Here is a 9995-nt window from a genome sequence, read left to right as displayed (position 1 = left end):
CTTTCTCTACAAATGAGAACCTCCCCCGCTCACGCCCATCGCGTTTCGATCATGCCGCCCCGCATGCGTTAAATCCGATTTTGTGCGCATGGCATGTCGGGTGCGATCATACAAGCACTAATGCACTAGATCCCATCAGAACTCCGCAGTTAAGCGTGCTTGGGCGAGAGTAGTACTAAGTTGGGTGACCACTTGGGAAGTCCTCGTGATGCACCCCTTTTTTTCTTTCAATTTCTCCGAGTTCTTTTCTTCCTTTCTCTACAAATGAGAACCTCCCCCGATCACGCCCATCGCGTTTCGATCATGCCGCCCCGCATGCGTTAAATCCGATTTTGTGCGTATGGCATGTCGGGTGCGATCATACCAGCACTAATGCACCGGATCCCATCAGAACTCCGCAGTTAAGCGTGCTTGGGCGAGAGTAGTACTAACTTGGGTGATCACTTGGGAAGTCCTCGTGTTGCACCCCTTTTTTTCTTTCAATTTCTCCCACTTCTTTTCTTCCTTTCTCTACAAATGAGAACCTCCCCCGCTCACGCCCATCGCGTTTCGATCATGCCGCCCCGCATGCGTTAAATCCGATTTTGTGCGCATGGCATGTCGGGTGCGATCATACCAGCACTAATGCACCGGATCCCATCAGAACTCCGCAGTTAAGCGTGCTTGGGCGAGAGTAGTACTAAGTTGGGTGACCACTTGGGAAGTCCTCGTGTTGCACCCCTTTTTTTCTTTCAATTTCTCCGAGTTCTTTTCTTCCTTTCTCCACAAATGAGAACCTCCCCCGCTCACGCCCATCGCGTTTCGATCATGCCGCCCCGCATGCGTTAAATCCGATTTTGTGCGCATGGCATGTCGGGTGCGATCATACCAGCACTAATGCACCGGATCCCATCAGAACTCCGCAGTTAAGCGTGCTTGGGCGAGAGTAGTACTAAGTTGGGTGACCACTTGGGAAGTCCTCGTGTTGCACCCCTTTTTTTCTTTCAATTTCTCCCAGTTCTTTTCTTCCTTTCTCTACAAATGAGAACCTCCCCCGCTCACGCCCATCGCGTTTCGATCATGCCGCCCCGCATGCGTTAAATCCGATTTTGTGCGCATGGCATGTCGGGTGCGATCATACCAGCACTAATGCACAGGATCCCATCAGAACTCCGCTGTTAAGCGTGCTTGGGCAAGAGTAGTACTAAGTTGGGTGATCACTTGGGAAGTCCTCGTGTTGCACCCCTTTTTTTCTTTCAATTTCTCCGAGTTCTTTTCTTCCTTTCTCTACAAATGAGAACCTCCCCCGCTCACGCCCATCGCGTTTCGATCACGCCGCCCCGCATGCGTTAAATCCGATTTTGTGCGCATGGCATGTCGGGTGCGATCATACCAGCACTAATTCACAGGATCCCATCAGAACTCCGCAGTTAAGCGTGCTTGGGCGAGAGTAGTACTAAGTTTGGTGACCACTTGGGAAGTCCTCGTGTTGCACCCCTTTTTTTCTTTCAATTTCTCCCAGTTCTTTTCTTCCTTTCTCTACAAATGAGAACCTCCCCCGCTCACGCCCATCGCGTTTCGATCATGCCGCCCCGCATGCGTTAAATCCGATTTTGTGCGCATGGCATGTCGGGTGCGATCATACCAGCACTAATGCACAGGATCCCATCAGAACTCCGCAGTTAAGCGTGCTTGGGCGAGAGTAGTACTAAGTTGGGTGACCACTTGGGAAGTCCTCGTGTTGCACCCCTTTTTTTCTTTCAATTTCTCCGAGTTCTTTTCTTCCTTTCTCTACAAATGAGAACCCCTCCCCCGCTCACGCCCATCGCGTTTCGATCACGCCGCCCCGCATGCGTTAAATCCGATTTTGTGCGTATGGCATGTCGGGTGCGATCATACCAGCACTAATGCACCGGATCCCATCAGAACTCCGCAGATAAGCGTGCTTGGGCGAGAGTAGTACTAAGTTGGGTGACCACTTGGGAAGTCCTCGTGTTGCACCCCTTTTTTTCTTTCAATTTCTCCGAGTTCTTTTCTTCCTTTCTCTACAAATGAGAACCTCCCCCGCTCACGCCCATTGCGTTTCGATCATGCCGCCCCGCATGCGTTAAATCCGATTTTGTGCGCATGGCATGTTGGGTGCGATCATAGTAGCACTAATGCACAGGATCTCATCAGAACTCCGCAGTTAAGCGTGCTTGGGCGAGAGTAGTACTAAGTTGGGTGACCACTTGGGAAGTCCTCGTGTTGCACATCTTTTTTTCTTTCAATTTCTCCGAGTTCTTTTCTTCCTTTCTCTACAAATGAGAACCTCCCCCGCTCACGCCCATCGCGTTTCGATCATGCCGCCCCGCATGCGTTAAATCCGATTTTGTGCGCATGGCATGTCGGGTGCGATCATACCAGCACTAATGCACCGGATCCCATCAGAACTTCGCAGCTAAGCGTGCTTGGGCGGGAGTAGTACTAAGTTGGGTGACCACTTGGGAAGTCCTCGTGTTGCACCCCTTTTTTTCTTTCAATTAATCCCAGTTCTTTTCTTCCTTTCTCTACAAATGAGAACCTCCCCCGCTCACGCCCATCGCGTTTCGATCATGCCGCCCCGCATGCGTTAAATCCGATTTTGTGCGCATGGCATGTCGGGTGCGATCATACCATCACTAATGCACCGGATCCCATCAGAACTCCGCAGTTAAGCGTGCTTGGGCGAGAGTAGTACTAAGTTGGGTGACCACTTGGGAAGTCCTCGTGTTGCACCCCTTTTTTTCTTTCAATTTCTCTGAGTTCTTTTCTTCCTTTTCTTTCAATTTCTCTGAGTTCTTTTCTTCCTTTCTCTACAAATGAGAACCTCCCCCGCTCACGCCCATCGCGTTTCAATCATGCCGCCCCGCATGCGTTTAATCCGATTTTGTGCGCATGGCATGTCGGGTGCGATCATACCATCACTAATGCACCGGATCCCATCAGAACTCCGCAGTTAACCGTGCTTGGGCGAGAGTAGTACTAAGTTGGGTGACCACTTGGGAAGTCCTCGTGTTGCACCCCTTTTTTTCTTTCAATTTCTCCCAGTTCTTTTCTTCCTTTCTCTACAAATGAGAACCTCCCCCGCTCACGCCCATCGCGTTTCGATCATGCCCCCCCGCATGCGTTAAATCCGATTTTATGCGCATGGCATGTCGGGTGCGATCATACCAGCACTAATGCACCGGATCCCATCAGAACTCCGCAGTTAAGCGTGCTTGGGCGAGAGTAGTACTAAGTTGGGTGACCACTTGGGAAGTCCTCGTGTTGCACCCCTTTTATTCTTTCAATTTTCTTCCTTTTTTTCTTTCAATTTCTCCCAGTTCTTTTCTTCCTTTCTCTACAAATGAGAACCTCCCCCGCTCACGCCCATCGCGTTTCGATCATGCCGCCCCGCATGCGTTAAATCCGATTTTGTGCGCATGGCATGTCGTGTGCGATCATACCAGCACTAATGCATCGGATCCCATCAGAACTCCGTAGTTAAGTGTGCTTGGGCGAGAGTAGTACTAAGTTGGGTGACCACTTGGGAAGTCCTCGTGTTGCACCCCTTTTTTTCTTTCAATTTCTCCCAGTTCTTTTCTTCCTTTCTCTACAAATGAGAACCTCCCCCGCTCACGCCCATCGCGTTTCGATCATGCCGCCCCGCATGCGTTAAATCCGATTTTGTGCGCATGGCATGTCGGGTGCGATCATACAAGCACTAATGCACCGGATCCCATCAGAACTCCGCAGTTAAGCGTCCTTGGGCGAGAGTAGTACCAACTTGGGTGACCACTTGGGAAGTCCTCGTGTTGCACCCCTTTTTTTCTTTCAATTTTCCCAGTTCTTTTCTTCCTTTCTCTACAAATGAGAACCTCCCCCGCTCACGCCCATCGCGTTTCGATCATGCCGCCCCGCATGCGTTAAATCCGATTTTGTGCGCATGGCATGTCGGGTGCGATCATACCAGCACTAATGCACCGGATCCCATCAGAACTCCGCAGTTAAGCGTCCTTGGGCGAGAGTAGTACCAACTTGGGTGACCACTTGGGAAGTCCTCGTGTTGCACACCCCTTTTTTTCTTTCAATTTCTCCGAGTTCTTTCCTTCCTTTCTCTACAAATGAGAACCTCCCCCGCTCACGCCCATCGCGTTTCGATCATGCCGCCCCGCATGCGTTAAATCCGATTTTGTGCGCATGGCATGTCGGGTGCGATCATACCAGCACTAATGCACCGGATCCCATCAGAACTCCGCAGTTAAGCGTGCTTGGGCGAGAGTAGTACTAAGTTGGGTGACCACTTGGGAAGTCCTCGTGTTGCACCCCTTTTTTTCTTTCAATTTCTCCCAGTTCTTTTCTTCCTTTCTCTACAAATGAGAACCTCCCCCGCTCACGCCCATCGCGTTTCGATCATGCCGCCCCGCATGCGTTTAATCCGATTTTGTGCGCATGGCATGTCGGGTGCGATCATACGAGCACTAATTCACAGGATCCTATCAGAACTCCGCAGTTAAGCGTGCTTGGGTAAGAGTAGTACTAAGTTGGGTGACCACTTGGGAAGTCCTCGTGTTGCACCCCTTTTTTTCTTTCAATTTCTCCCAGTTCTTTTCTTCCTTTCTCTACAAATGAGAACCTCCCCCGCTCACGCCCATCGCGTTTCGATCATGCCGCCCCGCATGCGTTAAATCCGATTTTGTGCGCATGGCATGTCGGGTGCGATCATACCAGCACTAATGCACAGGATCCCATCAGAACTCCTCCGTTAAGCGTGCTTGGGCGAGAGTAGTACTAAGTTGGGTGACCACTTGGGAAGTCCTCGTGATGCACCCCTTTTTTTCTTTCAATTTCTCCGAGTTCTTTTCTTCCTTTCTCTACAAATGAGAACCTCCCCCGCTCACGCCCATCGCGTTTCGATCATGCCGCCCCGCATGCGTTAAATCCGATTTTGTGCGCATGGCATGTCGGGTGCGATCATACCAGCACTAATGCACCGGATCCCATCAGAACTCCGCAGTTAAGCGTGCTTGGGCGAGAGTAGTACTAAGTTGGGTGACCACTTGGGAAGTCCTCGTGTTGCACCCCTTTTTTTCTTTCAATTTCTCCGAGTTCTTTTCTTCCTTTCTCTACAGATGAGAACCTCCCCCGCTCACGCCCATCGCGTTTCGATCATGCCGCCTCGCATGCGTTAAATCCGATTTTGTGCGCATGGCATGTCGGGTGCGATCATACCATCACTAATGCACTGGATCCCATCAGAACTCCGCAGTTAAGCGTGCTTGGGCGAGAGTAGTACTAAGTTGGGTGACCACTTGGGAAGTCCTCGTGTTGCACCCCTTTTTTTTCTTTCAATTTCTCCGAGTTCTTTTTTCCTTTCTCTACAAATGAGAACCTCCCCCGCTCACGCCCATCGCGTTTCGATCATGCCGCCCCGCATGCGTTAAATCCGATTTTGTGCGCATGGCATGTCGGGTGCGATCATACCAGCACTAATGCACCGGATCCCATCAGAACTCCGCAGTTAAGCGTGCTTGGGCGAGAGTAGTACTAAGTTGGGTGACCACTTGGGAAGTCCTCGTGTTGCACCCCTTTTTTTCTTTCAATTTCTCCCAGTTCTTTTCTTCCTTTCTCTACAAATGAGAACCTCCCCCGCTCACGCCCATCGCGTTTCGATCATGCCGCCCCGCATGCGTTAAATCCGATTTTGTGCGCATGGCATGTCGGGTGCGATCATACCAGCACTAATGCACCGGATCCCATCAGAACTCCGCAGTTAAGCGTGCTTGGGCGAGAGTAGTACTAAGTTGGGTGACCACTTGGGAAGTCCTCGTGTTGCACCCCTTTTTTTCTTTCAATTTCTCCCAGTTCTTTTCTTCCTTTCTCTACAAATGAGAACCTCCCCCGCTCACGCCCATCGCGTTTCGATCATGCCGCCCCGCATGCGTTAAATCCGATTTTGTGCGCATGGCATGTCGGGTGCGATCATACCAGCACTAATGCACCGGATCCCATCAGAACTCCGCAGTTAAGCGTGCTTGGGCGAGAGTAGTACTAAGTTGGGTGACCACTTGGGAAGTCCTCGTGTTGCACCCCTTTTTTTCTTTCAATTTCTCCCAGTTCTTTTCTTCCTTTCTCTACAAATGAGAACCTCCCCCGCTCACGCCCATCGCGTTTCGATCATGCCGCCCCGCATGCGTTAAATCCGATTTTGTGCGCATGGCATGTCGGGTGCGATCATACCAGCACTAATGCACCGGATCCCATCAGAACTCCGCAGTTAAGCGTGCTTGGGCGAGAGTAGTACTAAGTTGGGTGACCACTTGGGAAGTCCTCGTGTTGCACCCCTTTTTTTCTTTCAATTTCTCCCAGTTCTTTTCTTCCTTTCTCTACAAATGAGAACCTCCCCCGCTCACGCCCATCGCGTTTCGATCATGCCGCCCCGCATGCGTTAAATCCGATTTTGTGCGCATGGCATGTCGGGTGCGATCATACCAGCACTAATGCACCGGATCCCATCAGAACTCCGCAGTTAAGCGTGCTTGGGCGAGAGTAGTACTAAGTTGGGTGACCACTTGGGAAGTCCTCGTGTTGCACCCCTTTTTTTCTTTCAATTTCTCCCAGTTCTTTTCTTCCTTTCTCTACAAATGAGAACCTCCCCCGCTCACGCCCATCGCGTTTCGATCATGCCGCCCCGCATGCGTTAAATCCGATTTTGTGCGCATGGCATGTCGGGTGCGATCATACCAGCACTAATGCACCGGATCCCATCAGAACTCCGCAGTTAAGCGTGCTTGGGCGAGAGTAGTACTAAGTTGGGTGACCACTTGGGAAGTCCTCGTGTTGCACCCCTTTTTTTCTTTCAATTTCTCCCAGTTCTTTTCTTCCTTTCTCTACAAATGAGAACCTCCCCCGCTCACGCCCATCGCGTTTCGATCATGCCGCCCCGCATGCGTTAAATCCGATTTTGTGCGCATGGCATGTCGGGTGCGATCATACCAGCACTAATGCACCGGATCCCATCAGAACTCCGCAGTTAAGCGTGCTTGGGCGAGAGTAGTACTAAGTTGGGTGACCACTTGGGAAGTCCTCGTGTTGCACCCCTTTTTTTCTTTCAATTTCTCCCAGTTCTTTTCTTCCTTTCTCTACAAATGAGAACCTCCCCCGCTCACGCCCATCGCGTTTCGATCATGCCGCCCCGCATGCGTTAAATCCGATTTTGTGCGCATGGCATGTCGGGTGCGATCATACCAGCACTAATGCACCGGATCCCATCAGAACTCCGCAGTTAAGCGTGCTTGGGCGAGAGTAGTACTAAGTTGGGTGACCACTTGGGAAGTCCTCGTGTTGCACCCCTTTTTTTCTTTCAATTTCTCCCAGTTCTTTTCTTCCTTTCTCTACAAATGAGAACCTCCCCCGCTCACGCCCATCGCGTTTCGATCATGCCGCCCCGCATGCGTTAAATCCGATTTTGTGCGCATGGCATGTCGGGTGCGATCATACCAGCACTAATGCACCGGATCCCATCAGAACTCCGCAGTTAAGCGTGCTTGGGCGAGAGTAGTACTAAGTTGGGTGACCACTTGGGAAGTCCTCGTGTTGCACCCCTTTTTTTCTTTCAATTTCTCCCAGTTCTTTTCTTCCTTTCTCTACAAATGAGAACCTCCCCCGCTCACGCCCATCGCGTTTCGATCATGCCGCCCCGCATGCGTTAAATCCGATTTTGTGCGCATGGCATGTCGGGTGCGATCATACCAGCACTAATGCACCGGATCCCATCAGAACTCCGCAGTTAAGCGTGCTTGGGCGAGAGTAGTACTAAGTTGGGTGACCACTTGGGAAGTCCTCGTGTTGCACCCCTTTTTTTCTTTCAATTTCTCCCAGTTCTTTTCTTCCTTTCTCTACAAATGAGAACCTCCCCCGCTCACGCCCATCGCGTTTCGATCATGCCGCCCCGCATGCGTTAAATCCGATTTTGTGCGCATGGCATGTCGGGTGCGATCATACCAGCACTAATGCACCGGATCCCATCAGAACTCCGCAGTTAAGCGTGCTTGGGCGAGAGTAGTACTAAGTTGGGTGACCACTTGGGAAGTCCTCGTGTTGCACCCCTTTTTTTCTTTCAATTTCTCCCAGTTCTTTTCTTCCTTTCTCTACAAATGAGAACCTCCCCCGCTCACGCCCATCGCGTTTCGATCATGCCGCCCCGCATGCGTTAAATCCGATTTTGTGCGCATGGCATGTCGGGTGCGATCATACTAGCACTAATGCATCGGATCCCATCAGAACTCCGCAGTTAAGCGTCCTTGGGCGAGAGTAGTACCAACTTGGGTGACCACTTGGGAAGTCCTCGTGTTGCACACCCCTTTTTTTCTTTCAATTTCTCCGAGTTCTTTTCTTCCTTTCTCTACAAATGAGAACCTCCCCCGCTCACGCCCATCGCGTTTCGATCATGCCGCCCCGCATGCGTTAAATTCGATTTTGTGCGCATGGCATGTCGGGTGCGATCATACCATCACTAATGCACTGGATCCCATCAGAACTCCTCCGTTAAGCGTGCATGGGCGAGAGTAGTACTAAGTTGGGTGAGCACTTGGGAAGTCCTCGTGTTGCACCCCTTTTTTTCTTTCAATTTCTCCCAGTTCTTTTCTTCCTTTCTCTACAAATGAGAACCTCCCCCGCTCACGCCCATCGCGTTTCGATCATGCCGCCCCGCATGCGTTAAATCCGATTTTGTGTGCATGGCATGTCGGGTGCGATCATACCAGCACTAATGCACAGGATCTCATCAGAACTCCTCCGTTAAGCGTGCTTGGGCGAGAGTAGTACTAAGTTGGGTGACCACTTGGGAAGTCCTCGTGATGCACCCCTTTTTTTCTTTCAATTTCTCCGAGTTCTTTTCTTCCTTTCTCTACAAATGAGAACCTCCCCCGCTCACGCCCATCGCGTTTCGATCATGCCGCCCCGCATGCGTTAAATCCGATTTTGTGCGTATGGCATGTCGGGTGCGATCATACCAGCACTAATGCACCGGATCCCATCAGAACTCCGCAGTTAAGAGTGCTTGGGCGAGAGTAGTACTAACTTGGGTGACCACTTGGGAAGTCCTCGTGTTGCACCCCTTTTTTTCTTTCAATTTCTCCCAGTTCTTTTCTTCCTTTCTCTACAAATGAGAACCTCCCCCGCTCACGCCCATCGCGTTTCGATCATGCCGCCCCGCATGCGTTAAATCCGATTTTGTGCGCATGGCATGTCGGGTCCGATCATACCAGCACTAATGCACCGGATCCCATCAGAACTCCGTAGTTAAGCGTGCTTGGGCGAGAGTAGTACTAAGTTGGGTGACCACTTGGGAAGTCCTCGTGTTGCACCCCTTTTTTTCTTTCAATTTCTCCGAGTTCTTTTCTTCCTTTCTCTACAAATGAGCTCCCCTCCCCCGCTCACGCCCATCGCGTTTCGATCATGCCGCCCCGCATGCGTTAAATTCGATTTTGTGCGCATGGCACGTCGGGTGCGATCATACCAGCACTAATGCACCGGATCCCATCAGAACTCCGCAGTTAAGCGTGCTTGGGCGAGAGTAGTACTAAGTTGGGTGACCACTTGGGAAGTCCTCGTGTTGCACCCCTTTTTTTCTTTCAATTTCTCCGAGTTCTTTTCTTCCTTTCTCTACAAATGAGCTCCCCTCCCCCGCTCACGCCCATCGCGTTTCGATCATGCCGCCCCGCATGCGTTAAATCCGATTTTGTGCGCATGGCATGTCGGGTGCGATCATACCAGCACTAATGCACCGGATCCCATCAGAACTCCGCAGTGAAGCGTGCTTGGGCGAGAGTAATACTAAGTTGGGTGATCACTTGGGAAGTCCTCGTGTTGCACCCCTTTTTTTCTTTCAATTACTCCCAGTTCTTTTCTTCCTTTCTCTACAAATGAGAACCTCCCCCGCTCACGCCCATCGCGTTTCGATCATGCCGCCCCGCATGCGTTAAATCCGATTTTGTGCGCATGGCATGTCGGGT

General features: G+C 51.1%; 39 non-coding genes across 39 annotated transcripts; all 39 read left to right on the top strand.

The window, feature by feature from the left end:
• Positions 1–98: 98 nt before the first annotated feature.
• On the top strand, positions 99–217 carry LOC111474989. The gene has a single exon (XR_002716267.1). It is a non-coding gene; the product is annotated as a 5S ribosomal RNA (ribosomal RNA).
• Positions 218–350: 133 nt separating this feature from the next.
• Positions 351–469, top strand: LOC111474976. Its single transcript, XR_002716255.1, has one exon. It is a non-coding gene; the product is annotated as a 5S ribosomal RNA (ribosomal RNA).
• A 133-nt stretch (positions 470–602) lies between these two features.
• LOC111474969 lies at positions 603–721 on the top strand. The gene has a single exon (XR_002716248.1). It is a non-coding gene; the product is annotated as a 5S ribosomal RNA (ribosomal RNA).
• A 133-nt stretch (positions 722–854) lies between these two features.
• LOC111474968 lies at positions 855–973 on the top strand. Its single transcript, XR_002716247.1, has one exon. It is a non-coding gene; the product is annotated as a 5S ribosomal RNA (ribosomal RNA).
• A 133-nt stretch (positions 974–1106) lies between these two features.
• On the top strand, positions 1107–1225 carry LOC111474988. The gene has a single exon (XR_002716266.1). It is a non-coding gene; the product is annotated as a 5S ribosomal RNA (ribosomal RNA).
• A 133-nt stretch (positions 1226–1358) lies between these two features.
• Positions 1359–1477, top strand: LOC111474986. The gene has a single exon (XR_002716264.1). It is a non-coding gene; the product is annotated as a 5S ribosomal RNA (ribosomal RNA).
• A 133-nt stretch (positions 1478–1610) lies between these two features.
• Positions 1611–1729, top strand: LOC111474972. The gene has a single exon (XR_002716251.1). It is a non-coding gene; the product is annotated as a 5S ribosomal RNA (ribosomal RNA).
• A 135-nt stretch (positions 1730–1864) lies between these two features.
• On the top strand, positions 1865–1983 carry LOC111474971. The gene has a single exon (XR_002716250.1). It is a non-coding gene; the product is annotated as a 5S ribosomal RNA (ribosomal RNA).
• Positions 1984–2116: 133 nt separating this feature from the next.
• LOC111474992 lies at positions 2117–2235 on the top strand. Its single transcript, XR_002716270.1, has one exon. It is a non-coding gene; the product is annotated as a 5S ribosomal RNA (ribosomal RNA).
• A 133-nt stretch (positions 2236–2368) lies between these two features.
• On the top strand, positions 2369–2487 carry LOC111474973. The gene has a single exon (XR_002716252.1). It is a non-coding gene; the product is annotated as a 5S ribosomal RNA (ribosomal RNA).
• Positions 2488–2620: 133 nt separating this feature from the next.
• LOC111474974 lies at positions 2621–2739 on the top strand. The gene has a single exon (XR_002716253.1). It is a non-coding gene; the product is annotated as a 5S ribosomal RNA (ribosomal RNA).
• Positions 2740–2905: 166 nt separating this feature from the next.
• Positions 2906–3024, top strand: LOC111474982. The gene has a single exon (XR_002716260.1). It is a non-coding gene; the product is annotated as a 5S ribosomal RNA (ribosomal RNA).
• A 133-nt stretch (positions 3025–3157) lies between these two features.
• Positions 3158–3276, top strand: LOC111474966. Its single transcript, XR_002716245.1, has one exon. It is a non-coding gene; the product is annotated as a 5S ribosomal RNA (ribosomal RNA).
• A 156-nt stretch (positions 3277–3432) lies between these two features.
• LOC111474978 lies at positions 3433–3551 on the top strand. Its single transcript, XR_002716256.1, has one exon. It is a non-coding gene; the product is annotated as a 5S ribosomal RNA (ribosomal RNA).
• Positions 3552–3684: 133 nt separating this feature from the next.
• Positions 3685–3803, top strand: LOC111474987. Its single transcript, XR_002716265.1, has one exon. It is a non-coding gene; the product is annotated as a 5S ribosomal RNA (ribosomal RNA).
• A 132-nt stretch (positions 3804–3935) lies between these two features.
• On the top strand, positions 3936–4054 carry LOC111474985. The gene has a single exon (XR_002716263.1). It is a non-coding gene; the product is annotated as a 5S ribosomal RNA (ribosomal RNA).
• Positions 4055–4189: 135 nt separating this feature from the next.
• Positions 4190–4308, top strand: LOC111474965. The gene has a single exon (XR_002716244.1). It is a non-coding gene; the product is annotated as a 5S ribosomal RNA (ribosomal RNA).
• A 133-nt stretch (positions 4309–4441) lies between these two features.
• On the top strand, positions 4442–4560 carry LOC111474994. Its single transcript, XR_002716272.1, has one exon. It is a non-coding gene; the product is annotated as a 5S ribosomal RNA (ribosomal RNA).
• A 133-nt stretch (positions 4561–4693) lies between these two features.
• LOC111474981 lies at positions 4694–4812 on the top strand. Its single transcript, XR_002716259.1, has one exon. It is a non-coding gene; the product is annotated as a 5S ribosomal RNA (ribosomal RNA).
• A 133-nt stretch (positions 4813–4945) lies between these two features.
• Positions 4946–5064, top strand: LOC111474964. Its single transcript, XR_002716243.1, has one exon. It is a non-coding gene; the product is annotated as a 5S ribosomal RNA (ribosomal RNA).
• Positions 5065–5197: 133 nt separating this feature from the next.
• LOC111474980 lies at positions 5198–5316 on the top strand. The gene has a single exon (XR_002716258.1). It is a non-coding gene; the product is annotated as a 5S ribosomal RNA (ribosomal RNA).
• A 133-nt stretch (positions 5317–5449) lies between these two features.
• Positions 5450–5568, top strand: LOC111474963. The gene has a single exon (XR_002716242.1). It is a non-coding gene; the product is annotated as a 5S ribosomal RNA (ribosomal RNA).
• Positions 5569–5701: 133 nt separating this feature from the next.
• Positions 5702–5820, top strand: LOC111474962. The gene has a single exon (XR_002716241.1). It is a non-coding gene; the product is annotated as a 5S ribosomal RNA (ribosomal RNA).
• A 133-nt stretch (positions 5821–5953) lies between these two features.
• Positions 5954–6072, top strand: LOC111474960. The gene has a single exon (XR_002716240.1). It is a non-coding gene; the product is annotated as a 5S ribosomal RNA (ribosomal RNA).
• Positions 6073–6205: 133 nt separating this feature from the next.
• Positions 6206–6324, top strand: LOC111474959. The gene has a single exon (XR_002716239.1). It is a non-coding gene; the product is annotated as a 5S ribosomal RNA (ribosomal RNA).
• Positions 6325–6457: 133 nt separating this feature from the next.
• On the top strand, positions 6458–6576 carry LOC111474958. The gene has a single exon (XR_002716238.1). It is a non-coding gene; the product is annotated as a 5S ribosomal RNA (ribosomal RNA).
• Positions 6577–6709: 133 nt separating this feature from the next.
• Positions 6710–6828, top strand: LOC111474957. Its single transcript, XR_002716237.1, has one exon. It is a non-coding gene; the product is annotated as a 5S ribosomal RNA (ribosomal RNA).
• Positions 6829–6961: 133 nt separating this feature from the next.
• Positions 6962–7080, top strand: LOC111474956. The gene has a single exon (XR_002716236.1). It is a non-coding gene; the product is annotated as a 5S ribosomal RNA (ribosomal RNA).
• Positions 7081–7213: 133 nt separating this feature from the next.
• On the top strand, positions 7214–7332 carry LOC111474995. Its single transcript, XR_002716273.1, has one exon. It is a non-coding gene; the product is annotated as a 5S ribosomal RNA (ribosomal RNA).
• Positions 7333–7465: 133 nt separating this feature from the next.
• On the top strand, positions 7466–7584 carry LOC111474990. Its single transcript, XR_002716268.1, has one exon. It is a non-coding gene; the product is annotated as a 5S ribosomal RNA (ribosomal RNA).
• Positions 7585–7717: 133 nt separating this feature from the next.
• On the top strand, positions 7718–7836 carry LOC111474979. The gene has a single exon (XR_002716257.1). It is a non-coding gene; the product is annotated as a 5S ribosomal RNA (ribosomal RNA).
• Positions 7837–7969: 133 nt separating this feature from the next.
• LOC111474967 lies at positions 7970–8088 on the top strand. The gene has a single exon (XR_002716246.1). It is a non-coding gene; the product is annotated as a 5S ribosomal RNA (ribosomal RNA).
• Positions 8089–8221: 133 nt separating this feature from the next.
• LOC111474991 lies at positions 8222–8340 on the top strand. Its single transcript, XR_002716269.1, has one exon. It is a non-coding gene; the product is annotated as a 5S ribosomal RNA (ribosomal RNA).
• A 135-nt stretch (positions 8341–8475) lies between these two features.
• On the top strand, positions 8476–8594 carry LOC111474993. The gene has a single exon (XR_002716271.1). It is a non-coding gene; the product is annotated as a 5S ribosomal RNA (ribosomal RNA).
• Positions 8595–8727: 133 nt separating this feature from the next.
• LOC111474984 lies at positions 8728–8846 on the top strand. The gene has a single exon (XR_002716262.1). It is a non-coding gene; the product is annotated as a 5S ribosomal RNA (ribosomal RNA).
• A 133-nt stretch (positions 8847–8979) lies between these two features.
• On the top strand, positions 8980–9098 carry LOC111474970. Its single transcript, XR_002716249.1, has one exon. It is a non-coding gene; the product is annotated as a 5S ribosomal RNA (ribosomal RNA).
• A 133-nt stretch (positions 9099–9231) lies between these two features.
• LOC111474975 lies at positions 9232–9350 on the top strand. The gene has a single exon (XR_002716254.1). It is a non-coding gene; the product is annotated as a 5S ribosomal RNA (ribosomal RNA).
• Positions 9351–9485: 135 nt separating this feature from the next.
• On the top strand, positions 9486–9604 carry LOC111474955. Its single transcript, XR_002716235.1, has one exon. It is a non-coding gene; the product is annotated as a 5S ribosomal RNA (ribosomal RNA).
• A 135-nt stretch (positions 9605–9739) lies between these two features.
• On the top strand, positions 9740–9858 carry LOC111474983. Its single transcript, XR_002716261.1, has one exon. It is a non-coding gene; the product is annotated as a 5S ribosomal RNA (ribosomal RNA).
• The last annotated feature ends 137 nt before the right edge of the window (positions 9859–9995 follow it).

The sequence above is a fragment of the Cucurbita maxima genome, unplaced genomic scaffold (assembly GCF_002738345.1).
Source record: "Cucurbita maxima cultivar Rimu unplaced genomic scaffold, Cmax_1.0 Cma_Scf00880, whole genome shotgun sequence".
Lineage (NCBI taxonomy): Eukaryota > Viridiplantae > Streptophyta > Magnoliopsida > Cucurbitales > Cucurbitaceae > Cucurbita > Cucurbita maxima.
The sequence above is the reverse complement of the archived record's forward strand: the minus strand, read 5'-3'. Positions and strand labels throughout refer to the sequence as shown.